At 46.4% G+C, this 20,471-nt stretch overlaps 1 long non-coding RNA gene across 1 annotated transcript in view; it reads right to left on the bottom strand.

Moving 5' to 3' along the window:
* LOC112550638 overlaps nt 1-20,471 on the bottom strand; it is a 59,203-nt gene that overhangs the window by 38,065 nt on the left and 667 nt on the right. The window contains exon 2 of the long non-coding RNA XR_003094564.1: nt 18,564-18,670. This is a non-coding gene — a long non-coding RNA (uncharacterized LOC112550638). The remainder of the gene's footprint in view (nt 1-18,563; nt 18,671-20,471) is intronic.

Genomic DNA, 20,471 nt, shown 5'->3' with positions numbered 1-20,471 from the left:
GGACCCTACTGTACATCATCTATGCACAGTCCTCCAGGACCCTACTATATGCAGCCTACTGCTTAGCTATTCCCTTACATGTTCCCCTACTGGGACCACTACACCACCCCCTTACTGGGGCTTCTGGGCCTTATACCCCTTGTGCCTCAGGAGTCTGTCAACTTACGAGGGTCGTCAAGTCAGCCTAAGGCTCACTCAAGCCTCAGGTGTCTATCAATGTGCCTGGACCTGCTTGTCTCTCCTATGGAGTTACCCACCAGGGTGTGGGGGCTGCTGCTATAAGGCACCCCATACTTGCCTTTCACTAGAGAGGCAACTGGTGTGGCACTTTCGGGGGATCACCCCGCCACAGGCAGCTCCACCACACCATCCATCCCTAGCAGGGTGTAGTTTCAGGTAATTCCCCAGGACCAGGAACCTCCTCCATCCCCATAGTTCCTACCCTTAGCCTCCAGGTGTTCTGGGAGCAGGAGCAGGAGCTCTGGCTGGGTGATGTTGTCAAACCCTAGATGTAACTGCCAACTCAGCCCTGAGGGCCTGGGTTTATATTGAGGCTGCTCAGTCCCGTCCTCCAATCCAGGAGCCCTCCCACGGTCATGTGACCACCTCGTTTGGCTGCGCTGCACCTGCTGGCTGCTCCACAGCTTGCTTATGCCTCTTAAGTGGCAGGCACCAAAGGTGCCTGGCCACAGGCAGGCTGCACAGAACCTTGCTGGAGCCTGTGCACTCCCTAGGACCAGTGTAGGCCTTGTGTGCCACCCTGGACAGGCCACAAGCTGCCTCTGCCTGGTCTGTCTCCTTTCTAGAGCTGTTGTTGCCCACAGCTGAGTGTTGCAAAGGGATTCAGCTTACTGCACCCCTTCCTCAGCCCTGATATCCCCTCAGGGCTGCTGCTTAGCTGTGTCTGGCAGCAGGGCCAGCACCTGCTCCCTGCTGCTGCTCACCCCCAGCAGTGTCTCCTTCCCTTGAAGGTCCTATAGTTTAGTTCCTCTGCTGTGTGGCTCCCAGTCCCTGGCCATGCCCCTGCACTGGGTACCGCTAACACCTGTCCAGAGCTGGTTATGCAGGGACAGCCACATTAGGGCCCAGAGAGCCAGCACAGGACATCATGTCATTAACTTCCTCCCTATCAAGCCCTGGCCCTGCCTGCATGTGCACACCCATGCCACTGTCCAGACCCCCAACTGGACCCGGAAACTGGATGGTAATCTCTTAGTGCCCTGAGATGGTGCCAATGTGCTAAGGCAGTTCACATGGAGTGGACACTCAAACACCCATATTTATGATGCCCTATTGGATGGCATGCGGGAGTGAGGACACTCCCAGTTGGTGTGTCAGTGCCTTATTAAGATCAAGGTCTTCTGGACACAGTGGATGAGCATGACTGACTACAATAGTTGGCCCAGTCGTGTGTGTAAGATCATGGCCTTTATGTGGGAGCTGACCTGCTTTTGGGTGCCCCGGGACCCAGGCCACAACCCTACAAGTGTCACCAGCAAGGGGGGTCTCCCTATGCCCCCATCCTGCCCGGACCCCTCCAGTGATATGTCACCAGAGGAGGGAACCTCAAGCCTTCAGCACCCCACCCCAGCCTCCTCCCCAACCTGCTGTATCCACTGGCAGCTCAGGGAGCCCTGGCCAGTGGCTGCTGTGCCCTCAGCACAGCCCCAGACCCCACCATGATGGGCAGCCAGCAACATCACCACCGGTCAACAGCAGCACCTGCTCCTATGTGGGGAGGGGGAGGGGGGGGCTCTAGCCAGGTGCCAGCCTGCCATGCACCACAGGATGTGGACACCAGGTGCCGCTGCTCACCCTCACTGATGAGGAGGTACATGCCAAACTGCCAGCCTCACCAGCCCTGGACACGTGGTAAGTCCCACACTGTGGCAGAGCCCTCCCAGTCTCCACCCCTGTCCCTGGCCCAAGTCCCTGCCCCCATTCCCTGCCTGGCCTGCACACACTCCCTGGCCCTGAGTTCCCCCACTACAGCATGTAGAGAAGTGGGCCACAGCTCAAAACTTTATTCAGCAGTCCATGTCCCAGAAGTTAGGCAGGCACAGGGTTCTCACATGCCAAGGAAGGTGTTGATGCCAGTGGCAATGCTCTCCTCAGCAGCAGAGGGTAGGGGCATGTAGCACTGCCACAGGTAGCTCTCCAAGCAGTGGCGGAAGTTGTGGGGCAGCCCAGGCTTGCCCCCTATGCCATCATAGTGCAGGGTACTGAACCAGGAGTGCAGATGTACCCAGGGCATGAGGAGGACCAGCAGCAGCAACCCATAGTGGCTTGGGCATCCCTCTGCCTGCACAAATAGCTCATCGTGCACCACCTGGGGTACATGCAGCAGAGGCACATGGGGAGCAGTGGTGGTACAAGGGGGCTGGCCCCAGGGCTCCTCCCTGGAGAGTCCCCCTACAGGGATGGCAGGGGCATGGCCAGCCCCTCACCACAGTTGTGTGGGAGCCCTGCACACCTCAAGCCCAGGAACCATGGGCTCAGTGGCAGTGCAGCAGAGCAGTTCACCTGCAGGGCAGAAGCGGGGAATGGGGTCTCGAGCTGTGGCAGCAGGTGCTGCCACCAGCCTGACCTGTCCTGTTCTAGGAAGGGGGAGATGGAGTTAGACTGCTTGCAGCCAGCACCCAGCAGTCCGCCAGCCCCATGGGAGCAAGCAGGGACAAGGGGCTCAACAGGTGGCTGTCCAGGCTCATCCTTGCCCAGACAGCTTACTGTGGTCCCTGGGCACCCGCACATGGCTGACCTCCAATCTGAGGCCATGCAGCACAGAGCCCCTGATGCAGAGCATCTTATCTCTGCAATATTGCAAATGTGCACAAAAGGCTTCTGTTTCTTGCCTCTGCAAGGCCAACATCTGGATGCAGGGGACATCCCACCAGCCCCAGCAAAAATGCCGGCTCCACATCACCACCACCCAGTGCTGGAGCCAGGGGGTCCCAGGACCATCCTGCTCCAGTAGCTGGTGGCAGTGGCAGAGGAGCAGGAGGTGCAGGTACAGGCATGGGAGACATGAGTGCAGGCCTGGCAGGCAGAAGATATTGCCCAGGAGACTTCCCAGGATGAGGCATGGGATCAGGCACAACGGGACCACTAGGTGCTAATGGAGGTCCTGGAGCAAGAGCACATGGACCAAGTGCCATCCCAGGTGGTTGCAGCATGAGGCCACTACTCACTGGGGTTGCCACAGCCCCCAGACCCATGGAGGAATGCCCCAAGGGGAGGGTGCTGGGCACTTGCCCCAGGGCTCTGCCCCCTACCCCCCCCACCCCAGCCCCACTCTGGGCCTGAAAAAAAGAGACATTGTAAATCATTTTCACTTTGTAAGAAGGTTTTTTATTGTTGGTGGGTGGGAAGGGTGGTGGAGGAGCCCTGTTGGTTGAGGGAGGAGGGGAGTGGGGGCTCTGTGTGTTAGGGAGGGAGTGGGGAGGGGGCTCTGTTTGTTGCAGTGGGAGGGGGGTGGGGAAGGAGATGGGTGTTGTTAAGGAAATAAAGTTTTTTTCTTTCAATCATGTGCATGTCCTGAAAGTGGTGCTGGGGGTGAGCAGGTGGTACAGGGTGTGTAGGTGGTGCAGCAGGCAGGCTGGAACTGGGAGTGCAGGAGGAGGGGGTCAGTCAGGGCTTCCCACAAGCAGTGCCCTAACCTCCGCTGGTGGGTGCATGACTCTCCTGGGGCCTGGGCAGGGGGACCTGCTAGGGCCAGCTTGTCTAGCACCATGGCCAGCAGGAGTGTGGGGTCATCGCTGACAGGGGCAGGGCTGGAGAAGTGGGGTGCTGGGCATCACTGCCAGGGGCAGGGGCAGGAGCTGCAGCAGCCATGGTTCAGGGAGTCAGGGTGGGCAAGAAAGGAGCTGCACATGGCTCCTGGGCAGGAAAGGGTCTGACTGGGGATCAGAGGGTGAGGCTGTGTTTCCAAGATGGCTGCCAAGTTCTGGCAGCTGGCTCTGGCTTCAATATGGCTGCCAAATGGTGGTAGCCATGTGACCAGAGGCTGGAGGTCCCCCTGGTGGTCATAGGAGCACATGGCAAGGCTGGAGGGACTTAGCATTAAATTTAATGCCAAGTCTCTGCAAGTGTAGACACCTGCCAAAAATCACTTAATGAGCATTAGCTTAATGCACAGTCAATTTAGTCACACTTAAATGAATGTGTAGATGCACCCAAAGTGTAGAAATACAGTAATATTTGGGTTAAGGAAAATATCTTTTCTAAACCATGAGTTAAAATTAGAGACAGGACTGAATTGAAACACCTGATCCATCACCTGAACTTCAGTAAAGTTTGATGCTGATCAAAACCTAATCCTTTCCTGATAATACATCAAACAAGAACCTCACATCTAAATATGCCCATACGCAAATTGTGTGAATTGTGGACTATCTCTACATAGAAGAAGAAACAACAACATATATCCAATCTGCTGTTAGTTTGCTGCTGAGTTCTGTTTCAGAGTACCATACTCTAGGTTTCAAAGAACAATATTGTTTCATGTACAACATACTCTGTGATAAAATATGCACCATATTTTTGAATGGCATAATGAAGAAAAAAAGATCTTTCTGTGTACTAACTGGGCAGGTCTACACATGAAATTAATGCAAAGGAGTCAGCTCCAGTATAATATGCAAAGGAGTTTATTTCTCCTGGATACCACATCTTCTCCTGCACCTAGGACTGCAGCACATTGAGCTGGATTGGAGCAACCCTGGCTGGCAAGGAGCCCTGGGGGTTAGTCTGCCAGCCCAGGATAATCCAACCTGGCTCAACATGCTGCAGAGGGGCTGGCTGGAGCATAAAGATACTATAGTGTGGGGCTAGCTGGCAGGCAGCCCCACACTGAAGCACTCTCATGCCCCAGCCAGATGGGTCAGTATCTACACGGGCACAAAAAACTCCTCAGCAAGGTAGTACTTGTATTTACAAGTACTACCCTGCTACGGAGTTAATTAGTTTCCTGCGGCCTAATATGGCCACATGTGCAGATGTTGAGATTTTACTGTGGAGCTAAACAGGAGGAACTCGCCCTCAGAATAGCTAGTTCAAATCCAGATGTCGTAGGGTTAACAGAGACGTGGTGGGACTCATCCCATGACTGGGCAGTTAACATTAGGGGCTATAGGCTGTACAGGCGGGATAGAGAAGGCAGAAAAGGCGGGGGGGTGGCACTCTGTGTCAAGGAGCACTACACATCCTCTGCCAGCAGAATGGGGTCAGGGGAAGGGCAAGCTGAAGTGCTCTGGGTCAAGATCCAGGGGGGGCAAGGAGAGAGGGATTTGACGGTGGGGGTCTATTACAGACCCCCCAATCAAGAGGAGGAGCTGGACAGGGAATTTTCAGGCCAGCTTGCGGAGACACTAAAAGCAAGGGATGTAGTTGTCATGGGCGATTTTAATTACCCGGACATCTGCTGGGAGGAGCAGTCAGCCGGGACGGACCGCTCCAGGAGGTTCTTGGCCGAGTTGCAGGACCTCCACTTGATTCAGGAGGTGCACAGTCCCACCAGAGGAGATGCTCTGCTGGACCTGGTCCTGGCCGCAGGCGACGACCTGGTAAGAGGCCTCCAGGTTCTTGACCACCTGGGCAATAGTGATCATCGCGTGCTGGAATTCACCATCCAGCGTAGAGTGTCAAGGGCCCGCAGCAAGGTGGTGGCCCTAGACTTCAGGAGGGCCAACTTCAGTGAGATGAGGAGATTAGTGGGAGAGGAACTGGGGTCCTTGAGGGCAGAGGAACTCAGCGTCCAAGAGGAGTGGTCGTTCCTTAAGGAAACGATACTCGGGGCCCAAGGGGTGTCCATCCCGACAAGAAGCAAGGCGGGCAGGAGTGTCCAAAAGCCCCCCTGGCTCACCAAGGGTGTCCGGGAATGCCTGCTTGCCAAAAGGGTGGCGTACGCCCGGTGGAAGGGGGGTGTAATCTCCAAAGAGGAGTATACCTCCTCTGCTCGGGCCTGCAGGCGGGCTGTTAGGAAGGCCAAGGCGGAGATAGAGCTCGGATTAGCGTCCAGGATTAAGGATAACAAAAAGTCCTTTTTCAAATATATTGGGAGGATGAAGAAGGCGCCGGGTAATGTGGGGCCCCTGCAGGATATGCGGGGCAATCTGGTGGTTGCGTCAGAGGATAAAGCGGACCTCTTTAACCAATTCTTCACCTCCGTTTTCTTGTGCAGGGACCGGGACTTCCCTGCTGTGATAGAAGCCGGACGCGAGGGGATCGCCTTCAGACCTCAGGTTGGGGAGGACCGGGTTAGAGAGCTTCTGGAGGGGCTGGACGCGTTCAAGTCAGCGGGTCCGGATGCTCTCCACCCCAGGGTGCTGAGGGAGCTGGCTGGGGTTATTGCAGGGCCCCTGGCACGGCTCTACGAGCGATCGTGGTGCTTGGGCCAGGTGCCAGACGATTGGAAGGTAGCTAATGTGGTCCCCATCTTCAAAAAAGGGAAAAGGGAGGACCCGGGCAATTATAGGCCCGTCAGTCTTACCTCAATCCTGGGGAAGCTCTTTGAGAAGATCATCAAGGAGCACATTTGTGATGGGCCGGCATCCGAGATGATGCTCAGGGGCAATCAGCATGGATTTATTAGGGGGAGATCATGTCAGACCAACCTGATTGCCTTTTATGATCAGGTCACAAAGGCCATGGACGCAGGTGTCGCGGTGGATGTAGTCTTTCTGGACTTCAGCAAGGCCTTTGACACCGTCTCTCACCCCATCCTAATTAATAAACTAGGCGACTGTGGCATAGATGCCTACACGGTCAGATGGATTGCAGATTGGCTGAAGGGTCGCACTCAGAGGGTGGTGGTGGATGGATCTTATTCGACTTGGGGGGAGGTGGGTAGTGGAGTCCCCCAGGGCTCGGTCCTGGGGCCTGCGCTGTTCAATTTCTTCATCAGCGATCTTGATGTTGGGGTGGAGAGCAACCTGTTTAAATTCGCTGATGACACCAAAATTTGGGGGGAGGTGAGCACGCTAGCAGGGAGAGAGAGATTGCAGAAGGATCTGGATAGGTTACAGGGGTGGGCAAACAGGAACAGGATGTGTTTCAATACGGACAAGTGCAGGGTGCTGCACTTGGGTAGTAGGAACCAGCAGCACACTTATACGATGGGGAACTCCCTACTTGAGAGCACGGAGGCGGAAAGGGATCTTGGTGTCATTATTGACTCCAAGATGAACATGGGCCGACAATGCGAGGTCATGGTTGGCAGGGCTAACCGGACCTTGTCGTGCATCCACAGGTGCATCTCGAGTAGAGCCAGGGAGGTGATCCTCCCCCTCTATGCGACGCTGGTCAGGCCGCAGCTGGAGTATTGTGTCCAGTTCTGTGCGCCCCATTTCAGGAGGGATGTGGACAACATGGAGAGGGTCCAGAGGAGGGCCACCCGCATGATCCGGGGACAACAGGGCAGACCCTACAGTGAGAGACTGCGGGACCTGAACCTATTCAGCCTCCACAAGAGAAGGCTGAGGGGGGACCTGGTGACCGTCTATAAACTCACTAGGGGGAACCAGAAGGGTTTGGGGGAGACGCTGTTTCCCCTAGCCCCCGCTGGCATAACAAGGAGTAATGGGCACAAGTTGATGGAGAGGAGGTACAGATTGGACATCCGAAAAAACTACTTCACAGTCAGGGCGGCTAGGAGCTGGAACCAACTTCCAAGGGAGGTGGTGCTGGCCCCTACCCTGGGGGTCTTTAAGAAGAGGCTGGATACTTACCTGGCTGGACTCATTTGAGTCCCGTTTTTGTTTTTAGGTTTTTTGTTTGTTTGTTTGTTTGTTTTGGTTTTTTTGGTTGTTCTCCCGCCCTGGCGGGGGGGCGGGCTAGAAGATCTATTAGGTCCCTTCCGACCCTAAAACTATGAAACTATAATCAACCAGCTCTGAAGTAAATGCCTCATGTAGCTGCACCCACTGGGTACAGCTACACATGTTGCTATGGCAACGTGGTTACTCCGCCATGATTTAGTACTCCCTTTTAGAAGGACTAAATCACGGCTCAGTAACAGCCCGTACTGTGCCATACATGTGGCGCACAGTTATTTTAACAGCTATACTAAGGGAGCATGTCACTATGGCAGAGTAGCTGCTGGTCACATGTAGATGCCCACAGAAGCTACATTACCATAGCAGCGTTGCTACGGCAATGTAGCATCATGTGTAGACATGCCCACTGAGTAGCAGCAGCTGAGGAGCTAAGCCTGTTCATTGTTCTGCTCCCTGTAACTTCTGTGCAAATTTTCCTTTCACTTTTGCTTGATGAAGCAAACTGCTCTTACCATATTTCTCATATATAATGTGTATGGCAATTTCCAGCAGCTATTGTTTCTTTTTAAAGTACATGCTGTATGCAAGAAACTACAGTATTTATGAGAGTACAAAATGATGATTTCTTATGTGATATAGCAAGAAGTTCAACTAACACAACTCTAGGGACCCTACATGGAAACAAAAGAGATGAGCTCAGATTAATCTATGTACTTTGCTCCTCTTACTTTTTGCTCATTGTAAAAGTCAAGCATATAATTGTAAGATAAAAATCAACAAAGCACAGCTTTTCCCTGTCATCTTTAGTGCAACAAAAACCAATTTGGACTATACTTTGACCCAAAACAAAACAGTTTTAATCTGTATATTTTTCAGATGTAGGAAAACACTCTAAAGTGCATCATTTACTGAATTCAGAACAAACCTATCTGAGACAAGGATGCATGTATATTACTGAGATTTGGTATCAATCACTTCACTTCAAGTGAAAAGAGAAGCTATAGTATTTTTTGTTTAGTTCACTTCCTTACTTGTACCCCATCTATCTAGCAAATGTTCAGTACTCAGAAGAGTGCCAAAACAGGCAGTGTGTCAACTTCCCTAATTTGTGTTACAGAAAAATATCCTTTGAACAGAAATGTGTATGCAACTTGTTCTAGCAATAAAACTTTAGGGTGTATCATGACCCTGAATGAAGTTCTGACTGTGAAACCTAGATTATTGTGAAGTGAGTTTGAATTGAATACATATTTGCTGGACTTTTCAAATAGAATTATTTTAGTGTGTAATAGTACATGTCTGATACATAACAAAAACTACCACTCTGACTTTAGTATACCATAAAAAATTAAGAAGCCCAGTTAATTCATTATGGGTATTATTAGTAGTACAGGCGACCCTCGCCATTCACAGGGGATACATTCTCAAATCCCCCGCGAATAGCGAAATCTGTGAATAAGGCACTGAGTTCATAAATGCAGTGACCCTGGCGGCTGGTGTGGGGGCCATGGCTCTGGAGGCGTCAGGAGCCCGGCAGCAGCGGCAGGAGCCTGGTGGCAGCAAGCGCGGAGCTCCCAAGGAACTCCTGTAAGTGTATAAAGCGTATTTAAAATGCAGGTTCAGCATTAACAAATATTTGAAACCGTGAATGCTGAACCCATGAATATCGAGGGTCTACTGTATTCGCTTTTTAGTATTAGTAGTAATAGCTGATAGTGTTAAAAATTTGCTTGCATAGGGGTGGCCAGCCTATGTGACTTCTTGGGGCAGGGCTGCAAGTCAAGAGGGGAGAGGAGGACCAGGACAGGACAAGACAGGACAGGACAGGACAGGACAGGGCCTAGAGCTGAAGGGGCACATTGCAGCTCACCAGGCCAGCTCTTTGGGGTGTGAGAGCCCATCCCACACATTGTACCCTGCTCACCCACTTTTCTCCAAACTCAGCCTAGCCAGAAGGGCTGACCAGAAACAATACTGTCCCACAGGCCAGAGCTGGTGGAGGGGATGACAAACCTGTGCTGTCCAGTTGAAAGAGGGCAGGGAGGAGGGGAAAACTCCCATGCTGACTGGCCAGAGAAATGGGATGGGGAACATCTCCCTGCCACCTGGTTTCAGGAAAGTGGGGGGAAGGGTGGAATAAGGAAACAGCCCCATGCTGCCTGGCCATAGGAACTGGGCGCAGGACACAGAAGCAGCAATACTTGAGTCTTTGCCTCACTGGGACAGATAAGACTGACCACCCCTCTTCCCTCTCCCTGCTCTCCAGCACTTGGCACCTTCAACACACAGACCTCAGGGTGCAAGGAGGTTTGGCTCAGGGTGCAAAGCTTGGTAGTTATGCCTCTGCTAGGCCCAGTCCAGCCTGGCAGTCCAAGACCAGGACCTACATGGGCCACAGTAAGCTCTAAATCCGGGGAGCCCAAAGTGAGACTGGCCTCATCACTGCCACACAACAAGCTCTGCATTTTGGGTGCCCCCACAAACAAAACAGGGCCCCTTCATGCAGCTCCATGTGCCCTGGTGCCACCCCACACTGAACCCTTGTCCCGTTATGTCCAAACCCAGGATCCCAACATCACTGCCCCACTAAGATTCCTCAGCCCCACTGAACCCCATCATGACACTAGGATTCCACAGGGTGGCACAACCTCAGAGGCAGCCCCTGGGAACACCTCATCCCACCGCCCCAAGGAACTGCCCAGACCCTGAAAGTGCCACTCAGCTGGGCCCTGAAGATACAACTGAGAACAACCCCATTAAGAGAGTTCCCACTGAAGGAGATGCCCAGTGAAGGCGCAGCAGACTGCTCTGGGGAACCCCAGTAACATCTTGTAGGCAGCCTCTGGCATACAGTGCCAGAGGGTGCAAGTCCCCTCTGTCAGTGTCATGGCCTCTGAAGGTACCACCCCTTGAGGACCCTCATGGGCCACCCCATGAAAATGTTGTGCTATCCCCATTCATGGAGTCACCAGCTAGTACAAAGCATATGATTAGGGTCCTACTTAAATTGCAGTTTCGTGATTTTTGTGGAAACTGAAAAACAGCGGTTTCTGTGACCACTGCAAAATATGCCATTTCCCATGATTTTGTGCTGAATTACCTAAAAAAAAGCTTACTAAGCTTACTGGAATACAAAGAAAATGTGGCAATCCCTGCAGCTATAAAGCACATGGTTTGAAAGAGAACTACTGAGAGGATGAGCTCATGACATAGTCTCAGTGAAGCCACCAGTCAGGGAAGTAAAAAGGTTTCAGCCCCATCTTTTAAGAAACCAGATCAATGCTGCAGCAATGATCCAGTCTGAAGAGGATGAGTGAAAAGAAATTCAAGACAGCTAAATACATTTCAGCTCAGGATCATGTACGGCAGTTCCCTGTAGGAACCTTGCATGCAGATGGTGGTAAATTGTTTTGTTCATCAAGCAATGCGACTCTGGGTGTGTCAAGGAAAAACAGCATTGATCAGCATTTAGCATCTGAATCACAAATAAAGCAAAAGGCTGCTGAAGAGGCTGAAGGTCAGAGCAAGAAACATGCAACTATGTCCTCGATCTTTAAAAGAACCAATGAAAGCAGTGTGACAAGAACAGAGGCTACATTTGCACTAGTGGAAGCATTCATGGACACCAACACTCTTCTGGACAAAATTGGTTACCCTAAATGAAAGGACTACTTGAACAAATACGTGGCAAATGCTAGCACTTTCCCATGTCCAAACAAGCTTCACCAAGATCATCTACCAGGAGTAATTGCTTCACATGTTCAGTATACAAAATCTGCGTTGGCAGAATATGAATCAATCTCAATTGTAGCAGATGAAGCAACAGATGCCCAAGATTATGATCTGTACATTTTATTTGTACCTGGGAGCTGGACAGACCGCAACCCGCCTGTTTTTCAAACAGAGCTGGTTCACCTTGCATCTGTCAATTTTTCTACCATGGCACAAGCTGTAGTGAAGGCTAGTGAAGTGTAAACTACGGCTTAGAATTTAACAAGATCTCATCATTTCTGTCTGAAAATGTACTGTATATGTGCAAAGCTTTCTCTGACGTGCTCCATGTAATGATGCCTAACGCAATTCATGTCACCTACACATCCTTTCTTTAGTGAGACATCTAGTGCACACATTTTCCTGATGTAAATAGCCTAGTTTCCTCTTTTAAAAAAGCATTCGGTCGCCAATCAAAGCAGAGATCTACATGTGACTGTGTCACTTCCACCAGAGCCAGTGCTTATAAGGTAGAATTTGCGGTTTAACACAGTTTGTTACCATGCAAAGAATATGAAGTACTACCAGCACTTTGCGTGTGAGGAGCTTGAAATCACACCCGGCACATAGTGCATGCTTAAACTACGCAACCTCTACAGACAGGGTGACATTGAAGATCAAGTTAAGTTTGTGGCTGAAAGTGCGATCCAGTTTATGAAGCTTATAACATGGTCTATAAATTGGTAGGCTTTGATCCACCAAGTTGATGGACTTGATAAGTTGGGTCAAAGACATGGATGGCATCACAACTTTCAAACTGTAAATGTGAAAACCACTGGAGATAAGAACCGTTCTAAGCAATAGCTACAAAGTTGAATCAGTACTACAAGGACAATCAGTCACTACCACCATGATTTAAGCAACTGGTTGCCTCCTTTTTTTAGTGCTGTTCACATTTTTTACCCCAATCAGATGCCTTTTCTGAGTTTTGACCCTCAACTACTGAAATCAATCCATGGATGGCAGAATGAGCATGACAAGGAACATGCTGCTTACGTGAACTTTGTCAGAGTGCCAGATGCCTTTGATTGTCACTCTGTTTTGGGAATCTGTTTCTGATCGGTTTCCACATTTCTACAACTTGGCAAAATGCTGCCTTACCATTCCAACAAATTCAGTGGATGCAGAACATGCAATCTCAATGTATGGACAAGTGTTCGCACCGCAGAGGCAGAGGATGTCAGCTACAACTGCCAGTGGATGCTACATGCTAGCCTTTAACAGCTACCATGAATTGTTTCTATCAAGGTAAGCACTAGTTAGCATTACTAAACCTTTTGTAGAATGCTAATAATAAATTATGATGATATTAGTTACAATTCATATTATGTATAAATGTATATTCATAACATATTCTAATTTAGATTTAAATGTAATACTTAGATTTATAATAATGCAGTAATTTGTTTGATATTTCCACAGATTTTGCTATTTAACTGCTATTTAATTATGCCTCTTGACCAATCAGTGGCAAGGGGCAAGGGGCAAGGCTGCTGTCTCCAGCCAGGCCGACTGAAGAGGCAGCAGGATGCTTCTGTGAGAGGAAGTATTACTGCCAAGACCCAGGTTAAGATTTCACTGACTGCTGCCAAATTAAGGGCTTTGGGTCCTTGCTCACCATATAAAAATGCAGTAGTTACAAAGGCACGGAAGGGTTAACCTGGCTCTTGGCAGTGATCCTTCCTATCCCAGCAATGTAAACTGTTCTGCATTGTGCTGCTAAAGACTTGAGCCTCCCTGCTTCCATTCTCCATTCCTTGGAGATCTCAGAACAACAGCAGAGTCTCCCTATGCCTGAAGACCCTTGCTTGTGCCTAAAAGATTGCTAAGAACTTTTTTCCAACTACTCAGTTGGTCTAATAAAAGATATCACATCTACCCAAGGAACCTTGCCTGCCTATGTCCTTAGACCAACACAGCTACAACCAAACCCCCTGCTTCCATTCTGGCACCCCAGGTTGCAAACACTATCAGGTATGCAGAGGGGAGCTGGGGGGTGGGGGTTTGAATCAGAAAGTATCACTCAAGGAGAGAGAGGGGAAGCTTAACTTGTGGCAATACTGTGCTAGTAGATCTTTTGTCGGATCCGAGATGTTACCTGAGGGACTGCCTTAGAGCAAAGTCTCCTAGGCATTCAATATTGCCTTTGGAATATATCTTTGATAAGCAAATAATGCCACTGAAGATTGTACATTTAATGGGACCACTCAATTGGTCTTGCAATAAATATTCCATGGAACACTCAGCTGCAGGTGAGCCAGTGCCAGCAAATATCATCTGTGAATGACTCTTACTAGGTAGGACCCGACACGAAAGATCATCCAAAGATTCTAAAGGTCATATATGTAGTGTTGTAAAAGACAACTTGGGAGCCACTCTACCAACAGGATTTGGGATGCTCTCATTAAGACTCAGGAAAGTTCAGCATAAAGTATTTAGTTTTGCACAGGATAAGACTCCCGCTTACCAGTTTCATGTGCATTACAGTTTGTAAGCTTTGGTCACTACATTCTCATATTTCCAAAAAATTTTAGAAGTTTTACGTTACCCTGTATTACCTTACTCAGCTTACTCTGTTTAGCACACTGGACTCCAGTAACATCACGGTGATGGAACTGTAGATGATTCCATAGCAGTCCCATCACTCTTAGTATTTGCTTTAGTAACACAGGGGCTAGAGAGTCTATAGTTCCAGGCTGGTCAGAGATTTTCTAGATTTTCTTTCCAAAGGAGAGTAGAAATAGTAAAGGCATAAGTTAAATTCCTTTTACATCTCAGGTTTCCATGTCACCAATACCATATTCCATGAAAGCAGTCAATAATAAATGTTAACAATATTTTCTTATGAATTCTTATTGTTAGTACATTACTTTGAATGTTAGTTCAAAATAATTCATTAAACTCAGACGTAGCTTTGGAGAATAATTACTTTATAGCTATTATAGGAAATAAAGATGCAATAAGCTTAATATAATTGATAAAGATATGAAGAATGAGCTGTCCTTTTAAGTAGTATATATTCATAAAAACATGTTTTGATTATATTTTTAATTATTTACTCTAAATTATGGTATCTTAAACAGTTTCCAAACTAGTCTGCTACTAGCATTCTCTACTAGTGATATTTTAATTCCATTTTCTCAGTGTTGTTTTCTTTAATAATATACAAATTTTGCTTCATCATCCCAACCGTCTTCACCAGCAGGTTATAAGACTTTCCCACTGGCAAGCTAGCCTAGAGGCAAACATTTACTATAGCTCCCATTTTTGTTTTAATTTTTGATACACAAAGAAAAATGATTTTTATTTTATGTATGCCTGACAGGATTCTATGACTGTTGGTGAAGTTTTTGTGATTTTGGTTTACTCTCTCCCTGGTGAGTGCTGCTGCCACATTTTAACTTGAACTCTTGGTCACCTGATACATGACCTCTCACCCTGTGACCTCATTTCCAATAGGTCTTTAAGCTGGGGGATTCAAGACTGTGGCACAAAGACAGTTACTTAAGGAAGTGGGCCACTGTTTCAGTCAATGTCCTTATATCCCTGACACTTTTCACTAAAATATTTAACCTTCAACACTAGAGGAGATGACGTTACTTTTTATGGTTTGGAGAGTATGACCTTTTCTGTCATAGTGCTTTACTCACTTTCCACTCTGCATGAAAAAAGAATTGTTGTAGGTATTTCAACAAATAAAGGAAAATGATTTAGTGGTTAACTAAAACAAAGACTTTGGTGCAGCTGCTTGAATAACATATTATGATTAAAAAGTAGCATTTTTTTAACCAAGTAGCTTTTACAAATGTAGTCCAGGTCATGTATACCAACAGCTCAGTAATATCTGAATGAATTTTTATATTTACTTTTTTTTTTTTAATACCTTGCAATTAGACCCTTAAAATCATTACAAGTATAATCCTAGAATGTATTAAATCTATACAAAAAGTTATTCTATAACCTTTTAGTGATAAATCAAGATGTTTTAAGTATAGAATACAAGATCTCTGGTGTAGAATCATTGATTTAAGTATTGCTTAAACAAAATGCAAAAATCTTTGTGCTAGATTTCAACCATACCAGATGGAATTTGATATTTTCAAACATTTAACAATATATTTCACATATGCTGAAACATGTTTGCAGCAATCCCACTAGTAAAAGAGCAACAAATATGTGCTGTCATGAGGAAGACCCTGATTTGGGAGCAGACAAGATGCTCCAGGCTGATGGAAGAATGAAACTGCAAAGGTAACATGCTTATACCATGGGGAAACTTCACTACTCACTTCTGTAGCATCCCTGCAGAGTTAGAATATGGAGTTTCACTGTCTCAGCACTGAAAGAAGTCACTCTCACATACTGCAAGCTAGGAGTCAGATAAAAGAATGAAGAATGAAAACTGCTGATAGAGAGTGAGGTACACTAAAAATGTGCTAAGAATAAAGAGTTAGGTAGTACCAATTTGTTGCCACAGACATACTCTAATGTCTTAACTAGATACCTTTAGACAGACATCTCAAGGTATGATAATTTAATTTAGCAATGAGTTAAGGCCAAGAGCACACATAATATAAAAATAAATGGGACCAATTCTATCCTGAATGCAACTCTTCTGATGTTAGCAAGATTACATTGGATTTGTTTGAGCCAAAATTTAGAAAGAATACGATTTAAATTATTTAAATATCTGACAACATTCCGTCAACTACAGGTATGTATTCATTCTGAGCAGCACAGTAAGTGTGTAAAAATATAAAGCTTTGTTTTTAAAATATAAAAGCTGCATTTGCAAAAGTGACACAACAGAAAGTGATTGGTATAATTAATTTATGTATTCAAAGATAAAAATGTTGAAAGATGAAATGTTGAATTAGTAAATACAGAATAGGTGGTCTGGCTCTCCTGGAGGGTAAATTACTACTGCATGTCAGTGGAAGAATCCATTTTATAAATATTTTAAATTTATCTATTTATTAATTTTAACATAACTATCCCATGCTCCAGTTGCTTATACAAAGCATTAAAACATATAATATTAAAATTAATATCAAAAGTATTAATTAAAACCAATATCAAAACTGGTTGAAAGAGTTTTTGACAGAACTTTTGTCCATCTACAACTATGTATTTTGTAATAAGACATTGTTTTTAATGAAATTTCATGAAAAAGGTTTCTTCGGAGAGCATTTTTTATCAAAACAAGAAAAAAAGGAGACCTGAATTCAAATGAAAACTTTTCATCTCAGATGACGCTTAATCATAAATGACAGGTATCTGAATCAGGAGCTAGTCATCATGTGATAGTCTCCTAACCAAGCTACAAAGTCTCGTTCTCTCTCCTGTTCTATCTCTCTCTTCCCCACATTTCCATTCCACAGGTCTCTAAACATTTTGATTCTTATTAAGAACAAAAACAAATCCTGAAAATGCAGAATGTTTAACAAGACAGAGTTCTTGTTATTCAGCCGCCCCTATAAACATACGTTAAACATTCCCCATGGAAGAAGCACCCAAATTTCCAATGGTAAACTGCCCATGAAATCAAGCCATTGTAAAATATATACTTACCCTCACACAGTCCCTCCAAGTCCATCCCTTTAGGACACCTCAAGGACATATTAAAATATGAGATCAATATGGGTCACCAAATCCAGGCTCTGAACTCTATACAGGGTGCACCTACATGTTCAATTAGTGCAGCACGGTAAACTCCAGCACAGTTTGCACCAGAGTTAATGGCTCCCGGGTGCAGCATCTACACATGCACTCAGGATTGCAGCAGTTTGAGCTGAGGCAGAGCAGTCTGGGCTGGCAGCAGGTTCCAGGGTCATCCCTGGGGCCAGTTTGCAGCAGCTGGTAGTAGAGGGGCTTGCTGGGGCACAAGAGTGCCCAAAAAGTAGAGTCATGTGGCTAGGCAGCAGGCAGGGTTCCGGCCTCCTGCTGCTTGGGCTAAGCGGGCATAATTTATGCCCAGCTCAGCATTTGCACATGTTATTTAGGTGTACTTATTTTTGCCACCATAAGATAGTACTGTCCCCAATGGTACTATCTTAGGGAAGCAGAAATTAGTTTGCTGCGGTTTAATAGTGTCACACGTATAGACTGTGACACTTCACACTGCAGTAAATGAGTCTACTGCGCAGTTAGGTGCATGTGTAGATGCACCCATTATCATGAAAAATGTCTTTCCATCAGCACCTTTTTAAACTAAGAGACTGTTGGTTAAAGTAGCTCTACTGATCACAAGGTTAGCAGTATCAAATCAGAACACCACGTACACACTTCCCAAACCATGTAGGCTTTCTATGTCAACAGATTAAACTCCACCTGGAAATTAATCACATTGCTGAGTGTAATATCTGAGGGTTATTTATATTTTATATATCAGCTAAACATTCTGAATGTTTCTAAGAGATAGTCACATGAACACAGCACATCGCAGTAGTTTAATTCTAACGTGACCAAATTTGTGAGGTCCACATGCTAAAGAAAAGGTGGCACCCTTTTTACTGAGCTTTAAAGAATAATATTAATTGTAATTAGTACCCATGCATCTAGCAGCAGCCTAGTATCTAACATATTCCCATAACTGTGACTCTCAGCTGGGTAGTCCCTATCAAAGTGGCCTATATAGTCTTCCCTATTGTTCCAGCTGCTGATTACAGCTTTAAAAGAAGAAAATATTCCAAGTGGTATATGTAAATGATGTAAATGAAATGTTATGTAAATGAAAATGATGGTTTAACTTAATGCAAGTAAATTCATTATGTTCATCCATACTGTTCCACGTCATCAATATGTACTCAAAACCCTGATAGGTAAAGCATACCTAACATACTATTTATATGTGCAAATATCATGGCATTACCGAGAAATTTTTTTTGTCAAGATCATCTTTGTAGGTGACCATTTTCAATGCTAAAACAAAGGCACTGATGATCAGTTACTACCAAGAGTTTCTTTTATATATTGGAAGTTTCATTCCATTTTCACCCCTAGAGGTCAGAATTGAGCTACCTTGTTGGAGCAATCTTGTTCCACTCCTGCCTTCAAGTAACTGTGCTGCAAACAGGTAACTTCTGTTTTTCAGGGCCATCAATCTGAATATTCAATCCATTTGGTTTCTGAAAATTAAAAACAAAATAATACATAATTTTAATCAGAAAAATAATAAACAAAGATGTTATTTGACTTTATAATGGAGGTCAACATTTAAAAAAATAAAAATCTAATTTCAATAGTTTTCTATTATAAAATAATCAGTCTAATGTTGCTGCTGTTTTGACTACTTTGACCAAATATTGTCAAAGCTAATAATTGCATTCCCTTTTCAATATGTGATTTAACATACTTGTCACAGGAGAGAGTTTACTAAAAGATCTCAAAAGAAATCCCACCCTAAAAGAATAACCAAGAAACTCTTGTGCCAAGCTCAGAAGGGAAGGGAAGGGAAAATATTCTCACCAGCCAAATTTGCTTCCATCAGTCATGCTCTTTATACACTGCATTACTAATATCAACCACCTATGTTTCACTATCAAATATTAATTTATCTAAGAAGTGGGGGAACTCCGGTATTTTTAATAAATCATCCATTTTTATGAAAAAAGAATATTTATTTTCAGTTTCAACTGAATCTGAAGCAGGTAAACTAAATCAACTGAAACAATTTAAGCAGGACATCACAGATGTATGTGCGGATTTTCCTTCTCCTTTTTGTTGAATATTAAAACTAGCAAATTCATATCTTAAATATTATTGAAAGCTGAAAGCTAACTGAAGAAAAAGTTGTAAAAGAAACTGTTGCTGTTTGCAAAACATTTTAAATATGAGAATTTACCACCTTTGGCTTTCACTTGTGGAGAAAGATTTACATCTGGGAAAAGGATATGCTGAAAATGAAGAAAGTGATTTGTCTTTGCACATTTTTCTTAAATATATCAGTTCAATGTAGACAAACAGCTTAAAATAGTTATTAATAAACCCACTGCAAGATAAATAAACCCACGAGATACTGAACCTTTAAGGATCAAGGGATAAATAGGATTTTTTCTTGATTTAAGGAGACGAGAATAGCATCTATCTTCAGTCAGAGAGATGAAGTTTACTAAAGTATGACAGCAGTCAAGGATGGATTCCTTTTTGTTGTAAATGCTACTGCTTTCTTTGCAGGTGGAAAACAAGTGACATCAAGTCTTCTTTCTACAAGTCTCCACACTGAAACACACTTCTGTGTGTTTGTCCTGCAGTTTCCTTAGAGCTCCAGAACAGAGCACAGGCTGGAGCAGAGAGAGCAAGTGCTCTTCTGGCTGGAGGGCTTGTGAAGAACAGAAACGTGTTAAAAATCTAAGTGTAAAACTGTGTGTCAATTATTAGCACCTTTTAGTCGGAAAGCCTACCCCAAACTTGCTGCCCAGGACAATGTGCTTTTAGTCCTTCTCTCTGGGATGCCCAATGTAAAGGTGTAGAGGGGCCAAAAGGACTTCAGGGGCCGAAGAGTGTGAATGCTGGATGTCCCTGCTTAGCGATCACTTGGGTGGGTTTTTTACCTCTCCCTTGTTTCATCGCATCAGTCACCGCGGACACACGCGAGTCCCGCGTTACAGCCCAGGAACCGAGGTGCTGCCTTAACGCCAAGGCGGCTCCCCTTCCTTCCCACAGCCGCCCCGGGGATAGGTGTCCTTCTGAGGTAGCCCCGTGTGGCCGGCCCGGGGCGCACGAGGCCCCTCGCCTGCCCCCACGTTGCCCCGGGGAGCGTCCCCGGCTGCGGGCCGGCTCGGGACCACCAGTTGCTCCTGCGCCGCGGCCCGCGCCGGAGGGAGCAAAGTTTCAGGCCGTGCGCGCCCTCGGGGTCGCCACGGCTGTCCTTGCCGGGCTCCCGCAGGAAGCGCGCGGTGGCTGTGCGGGCCCTCGGGGGACCCGCCT

Source organism: Alligator sinensis, unplaced genomic scaffold, assembly GCF_000455745.1.
Source record: "Alligator sinensis unplaced genomic scaffold, ASM45574v1 scaffold1055_1, whole genome shotgun sequence".
In the NCBI taxonomy this organism is placed as follows: domain Eukaryota; kingdom Metazoa; phylum Chordata; order Crocodylia; family Alligatoridae; genus Alligator; species Alligator sinensis.
This window is presented reverse-complemented; position numbering and strand designations above follow the sequence as displayed.